Source organism: Microtus oregoni, unplaced genomic scaffold (assembly GCF_018167655.1).
Source record: "Microtus oregoni isolate MIOR12 unplaced genomic scaffold, Mior012 000002F_ref0000024, whole genome shotgun sequence".
Taxonomy (NCBI): Eukaryota; Metazoa; Chordata; class Mammalia; order Rodentia; family Cricetidae; genus Microtus; species Microtus oregoni.
The window spans coordinates 78,154,558-78,161,682 of record NW_024543061.1 but is presented as its reverse complement, the minus strand read 5'-3'; the positions used below and the strand labels follow the sequence as shown (position 1 = coordinate 78,161,682).

The following is a 7,125-nucleotide window of genomic DNA, read 5'->3' as shown; positions in this document are numbered from 1 at the left end:
CTTCCACACAGGAAGGCCTCACTGGGAATTTTCCTAAATTAAATCTCTTATAGGTGGTCTCTATCATCACATGAAATCCAGATCTTCCAGGAAGATGAGGGAAAGAAATATTCAGGTGAGATTTAAGAATAAGATCACCTTTCTTCAAGGAAGGTATTATAAGTGGCAGTCATTTTTTTTTTTTTTTTGGTCAGATGTCACATTCAAATAGAGCAAGTTAGAAAAACTACACGTTTAAGAGGATGATGTTAAAGGTATAGCTTGGAGAACATTTTAAGAAAAAAAAAGAAAAATCTAAGGCAGCATTGTTGTTAACTGCTCTGAATCCAAAGTAGCAAAAGTGTTGTCAGAACCAGAAGAACAGTCAGAGAGCTAAGAAGAAGTGCTGAGACAAAAAGTCAACTTCAGGGCAAAAGGCAGGAATGCAAACTTGCAGAGACAAGACTAGTAGAGACAACAGAGCTTCACATTCCATGCCTCCTCTGGCATCAACAAGGATGGATGATGAAAACAGTAAGTCTGATGTAATCTGAGGAGATGTTCAAGACCTGGGATGGTTTAAAGTCACAGCATGAATGGATGAGTGAAAATCCCCAAGAATACTCCTTCTTGTTGTGGAATATTTAAGATATGTGACAATCACTTATGCTGTGAAATGATTATTTAATGACGCAAAGATGTGTTGCGTTCTTTTATGTTGACCTTGTGTTTAATTCTGTAAAGTTGTCTTACTTTGCCTGCCTGAAACACCTGATTGGTCTACTAAAGAGCTAACAGGCTATGGCTAGGCAAGAGAGAAATTGACAGGACTGTCAGGCAGGGTAATAAATAGGAGGAGAAATCTAGGCTTGAGAAAGGGACAAGAAGTGAGAGAAGAAGGGGAGGAGGATGCCAGTGCTCAGCCACCCAGCCACAGAGGCCGTCACTGAGTAAGAAGGAAAGAAAGATATATAGAATGAAGAAATGTGAAAAGCTCAGAAGCAATACATAGTTAATTAGAAACAGGATAATTGAAGGTAGAAAAGCTGGCTACACAGAAGCAAAGCTAAGGCTGGGCATTCATAGGTAAGAAAAAGTCTCCATGTATTTATTTAGTAGCTAGATGGTAGACCCCTAAAGAGCAAAAGTAAACAAACAAACAAATAAATAAATAAATAAGCTACATTTTGGTACCCAATGTGGAGCCTGTATTTCATGTAGGGCATGGGCATGAGAAAGCAGAACTAAAAAAAGAGAAGAAAAAATAAAGAGAGGGGATACGGCTCTTTTAAGAAACTATGCCATATAGCAGACTACTTAATGTTTTTTAAGCTAAGTAGAAACAAGAAACTAACAAGATAAATACCTGCCAGGCACTAATATTCCAGAGCTGGAGGGCTTAGTGCAGTTCTTGGTTACCTACCTCTGATCAAGCCTGCAAGCTTTAGGTTTGGCTTTCATACACATAAGGATGTGGCTGAGCTAGTCAGTCACCAAAGCCACAGCAGATGCCCTAACTAAGCAGTTTAAATGCTCATGCAATCAGAAAAAAAGGGAGATAAGCAGTAAAGACAGATTTAGATGGGGAAAATACTCTAAACTTTCCAATGTATTTAAAAATGTGCAGACTCTCAAGAGAAGAAGGAGAAAAGATATAGACGATTATAGAAAAAAAGGAGTTTAAAAATAGTTAAAAAATAATAAAGTACAGCTTTTATAAAAAGAAGTAAAGTAATAAAATAAAAGTTTAAGTTACATAAAGATGAAGGATACACAAAGAATCTGGATCCTCTATGGTATCGAGCAGCCTTAGAATTTTTTGATTGCTGATAAGCAAATTACAGCTGCTTAGTCGTATGGCATTGAAAGAATGGGATTGAAAGAGAGATTGCTGGAATAAACCAGTCTATGTACTTTAGGAATACCTTAATTTAAAATAGAAGTGAAAAACTCTATTTGTCAAATGAAAGTCAAAAATAATTTGAGGAAGAAAGAGGTTTTGCTCCCCACCCCCCCACCCCCACATACACACATAGGAAATGAAAGGCTGTGGATTCCTTCAGGGTTGATATATATCTGGTTTGATCAGGAAAACCTCCTAAATCTTGACAGGTGATATATATCGACAAGACTGCTGATCTTCCCAGGACTTGGCCATTATCTCAATTTCCTGGAGAATACCTAAAGATGCCTTCACTCACAGACAAGAGGAAGCAGTCTAGGAACTACTATGCCCAAGTTCCCAAGAGGTAAGGTTTGGGTTGTTTTTGGTTATTTAGTGGATTATTAATATTTGTTATCATTTAGGGGACTACAGATATCTTGCTTTGGCCTATATTTTGATATAATGATATAAATTTGAAGTTATTTTTGTCATACTATAATATATGTTTCTACTTGTGTTTGAGGTATTGCACTTACGCAATTTGTTTAAAATGCATTTTATGAGTGAGAAATAAAGTTAGTAATTAATTGATAATTGTCAATCTTCTAGTCACATTAGGTATGTTTTCAGGATTAGCTGGAATGTGGTGGCATACCTTTAGTCCCAGCACCCAAAAGGAAGAGGCAGGTGGATATCTGTGAGGTTGAGGCCAGCCTGGGCTACAGAGCTAGTTAAAGAACAGGATACAAAGCTGTACAGAGAAACCCTGTCTCAGGAAACCAAAACCCCTCCAATAAAGATTAAACAGGTATATTTTAGACAGATAGATGATTTCCAAACACTTCAAAGACCTATAGAATATGACATTTAAGATGTTTAATAATCTAAGTTTTTCACAAAAATAAGACATGTTTGTTCCTGGCAGCACCAATTTACTTCATAAAACAAGACAGGATGAAAGAAACTCCATATGAAATTTGCTTTCAGCATGGCAAGGATAGCCATTTTAGCAAGAAACTGCTCTTGTGTTGATTGCTGACCATATGCTATACAGACTACACAATTAAGACCGAGGAAAAAAAACCACTGAATTTTGACAAGACTAGGTAGGACAGCCCTTTGAGAGTCCTGCTTCACAGAAGAGTCTACCAGATCTTCTTCTGGACACAGAGGAAAGTGACTAATGAATTTGCCAGTGCAAGGTGGGACAGTCCTTCAAATTTTCTGTTTTACTTAAAAATATACAAGATTCTCTAGGCCTATAGGCTGAAGATAGATGCCCAAAGTTGCATAGAAACTCTGGGTGACTGTCCAGAAGGTCAGATGTCTCTGTTGTAACGTAATATTACATCCTTTTGGGGTCTTTGGTGGAGATAAAGACAAAATATTATAGTTTTCCTTAATTATTATAAAAAGTAAATTAGTAATAAAACTTTGGAATCACAAAGTTAAGATAGATAATGGATTATTTTCTACAAATTTGCTAAGGATAAATGGACTAAATATTATAAGTGTAATTTTTACTTGATAACTGTTTTGTTGTATAAAGTTTTATTACGTTAAAGTTAAAACCTTTTATTTTTATTTGTACAAAAGAGGGAAATGTCAAATATTAAAGATGTGTTACATTTGTTTATGCTGTTTCATATTTGTTTAATGATATAAAGGTGAGCTGCATTCTTTTATGTTGCATTTGTTTAATTCTGTAAAGCTGTGTTACTTTGCCTGCCTGTAAAATTATGATTGGTCTAATAAATGACCAATGGCTAGGCAGGAGAGAGAATTAAATGGAGCTGTCATGCAGGGAGAATAAATAGTAGGAGAAAGGTGGGCTTGAGAAAAGGAAGAGGAGTGAGAAAATGAGGAGAGGAGGATGTCAGGGGCTAGCTACACAGACAGTCAGCCAAGGAGGAAGAAGGAGGCAAAAAAATATATAGAATGAAGAAAGGTGAAAAACCTAGAGGAAAAATGTATTAAAGAAAAATGAGATAATTTAAGTTATAAAAGCTGGCTATAAAGAAGCCAAGTAAAGCCAGGCTTAAGTAAGAGTAAGAGCAAGTCTCCAGGTATTTATTTGGGAGCTGGGTGCTAGGCTCCCAAAAAAGAGAAAAAAACAAAAACAAAACCCAAGTACACCATTTCTCTGCATATTTATAGAAAGATCTCTCCTGTGGTTACTTCCACAAAGGCATCCCCATATATGTGAGGTAAAACTCTTTAATTTTCTTGTAAAGAACACAGATAGAAAGACATGGATTTTGAAGTATCCCTACTGTGTGTAGTGTAATGAATATTGCAAGAATGGAAAACTTTCTAGCTGGGCAGTGGTGGTGCCCACCTTAAATATCAGTACTCAAAAGGCAGAGTCAGACGAATCTCTGTGAATTAAAGGCCACCCTGGACTGCAATAGCTAGTTCCAAGTCAGGTCCCTAAGCTGCAAAGAAATCCTGTTTCAAAGATAGACAAAAACAAAAATAGAATGAAACACTTTCTACTAATAGATTGTTGCCTCCTCAGAAAGGAGTATGAAATAGAAGAGAAGAGAAGTAACTAAAATATTTCTTCAAATGATAAACCAATTCCAATTCCAAAGACAGCTGTGATCTTCTTGCAACAAGTAAAAAGGTGTCATGGTAGAATCATTACTTTACAAAGCTGACTGATGTTAGAACTTCAAGCTACCCATTTCCTCAAGACAAAATTCCTAGGCATGTTCAACACACTCCAGGGCCTCAACTCAGCATGTTATTCTTAGAGAGTACTGTAGCTAATCTTGGAAATATATTTGTCTCCTTTCTGGAATGAAAGTGCTGGATCTGACCTTACACCATTCTTTATGGATTTGCAAAGTGAACCTCGAAATGAAAAGATGAGTCTTTTCAGTTCTTTCTAAAGGTCACCAATGCTGACGAGCACAGTAACCTTTAATTTGTGCGTCTCTAGGTACTAGAAACACCGGCGCAATATAAACTGGTATTTTTCTTTATTTTGCTATCTGGTGCTAATAAAGTTCACATTTTCAAACACAAGCCTGTATTAAAGCCAAAGGGACTATATATGACTATATATGCCGATTGTGCATAGTTCACAAAGATTAAAGCTCACTTATTACAATTTACTTTTCTTAGTAAAAAATAAAATTTAGTAATCCACAGGTATTAAAGTGAGAATGCATTGGTCAATGGAAATGATACAAGATAGGTGTTTTTTTTTTCCCAAACATCAATATTTCTAAGGTTGAAGAAATTGCTCTGTTGTTAAAAGCTCTTGTTATTTGTTCAAAGGACTAGGGTTCAATAACCCATGCAACAGGTTCACAACCCACTAAAACTGCATTTGCACATAATCTGATGCCGTCCTCTTGCTACTGTGAGCACATATACATACATGCTAATTCACATTCATAGAAAAACACCAACACACACATCACTCATAAAAGTAGTCTTTTGAGAATTGGCATCATAGAAATGGCAGTATATTGTTATAGCATGTATAGTTGTTTATATTTAACATAAGCATTAAGTAGATCATATAATGTTTCTTGTCATTATGTTATTGTACTTTAAGTACTTTGACATGTTATAAGATGCAGGTTATACAGATGGTGGTACAGTTACTACATGATAAAAGCTAAACATAAAAAATGGTTTGAAGTTATAAAATGTTGTGAATGAAATCCAAAGTCATACATTTCTGTGAAGTTATAGTATACAGAAAACTTAACAGCAAATTAACAAAATTAACAATGCATAACAAAATTGAAAAATAGAGACAAATTAAAAATTATCTTAGCCGGGCAGTGGTGGCACACGCCTTTAATCCCAGCACTCGGGAGGCAGAGGCAGGCGGATCTCTGTGAGTTCGAGACCAGCCTGTTCTACAAGAGCTAGTTCCAGGACAGGCTCCAAAACCACAGAGAAACCCTGTCTCGAAAAACCACAAAAAAAAATTATCTTAAATTCTGTGCTTGCTTTGGCAGCACATGTATTAAAATTGGAATTCTACAAATAAGATTAGCATGGCTCCTGTGCAAGGATGACAAACAAACTTGGGAAGCATCCCATACTTTTAGGCCAACAACAGGATGTCCATGAAGAGTCTCATTGAGGGCCCAGCATCAATGTTGTATCAGCGACCAGAGTCCTCAAAATAGCTCAATGGCTCTGCAATGAACACATGCATGCTGTGGGACAATTGTCTTTTATCCTATCACTTGTATTATTTTTAATAAAATGCTGATTGGCCAGCAGCCAGGGAGGAAGTAGAGGTGAGGCAACAAGAATTCTGAAAAGAGGAAAGCACAGTCTGCAGTTGTGACTCAGACACAGGGGAAAAAAGATGTGACTGCCTCTCTGAAAAAGGTACCAAATCACATAGCTAACACAGACAAGAATTATGAACTAATACAAGATATAAAAGTTAATAAAAATCTGAGCTACTAGGCCAATGAGTTTATAATTAATGTAGACCTCTGTGTCTTTCTTTGGGACTGAATTACTGTAGGACTGGGCAGGACGGAAACCTCAGACAACACTTGCACATAAATATATACGGGTAAAAGTGTTTACTGTATGACTCCCTGTGACACAGTACAGCTTCTATAATGATATCTCCCCCTTTTCTCTTTTTCTCTTTCCTTTTTTTTCTCCTAAATTTTATTTTATTTGATTTTGGTGGGGAGGTTGCTCAGATGAAGGACAGATACAAAAGAATAGGAAATGAGTGGGACTAGGATGTCTAATGTGAAAGACACAAAGACTAAATAAAAAGGAAGTTTAAAAATTGTCTTAAATTCTGAAAGAATACATTAAATTTGTTAATATTCTCAACTTTCATCTTACCCATAATCAACACATTGTTTTTATTTTAAAATACAGGTGCTTCCTATAGATTTCTTCTCTTGTGTTTTTCAAATCAAACCATTATCTGGATAACAACAGAAATTTGTCACCATTTTTAGTTCCTGAAATAAGGAGCTGTGGGCTGCTTCCCGCCGCCCAGCTCCTGGCCACCGGCTAGCTTTACCCAAAATGATTACACAGAAACTGTATTCTTTTAAACACTGCTTGGCCCATTAGCTCTAGACTCTTACTGGCTAATTCTCACATCTTGATTAACCCATTTCTAATAATCTGTGTAGTACCATGAGTGGTACCTTTCCAGGAAGGTTCTTACACTGCGTCCATCTTGAAGAAGAGCGCTATAGTGTCTGCCTCACTTCCCTTCTTCCCAGCATTCTGTTCTGTCTACTCCACCCACC

The 7,125-nt window shown here is 36.5% G+C and overlaps 1 non-coding gene across 1 annotated transcript; it reads left to right on the top strand.

Annotated features, from left to right (window-relative positions):
* Window positions 1-5,828: 5,828 nt before the first annotated feature.
* Window positions 5,829-5,935, top strand: LOC121443777. The gene has a single exon (XR_005973703.1). It is a non-coding gene; the product is annotated as a U6 spliceosomal RNA (small nuclear RNA).
* Window positions 5,936-7,125: the final 1,190 nt, after the last annotated feature.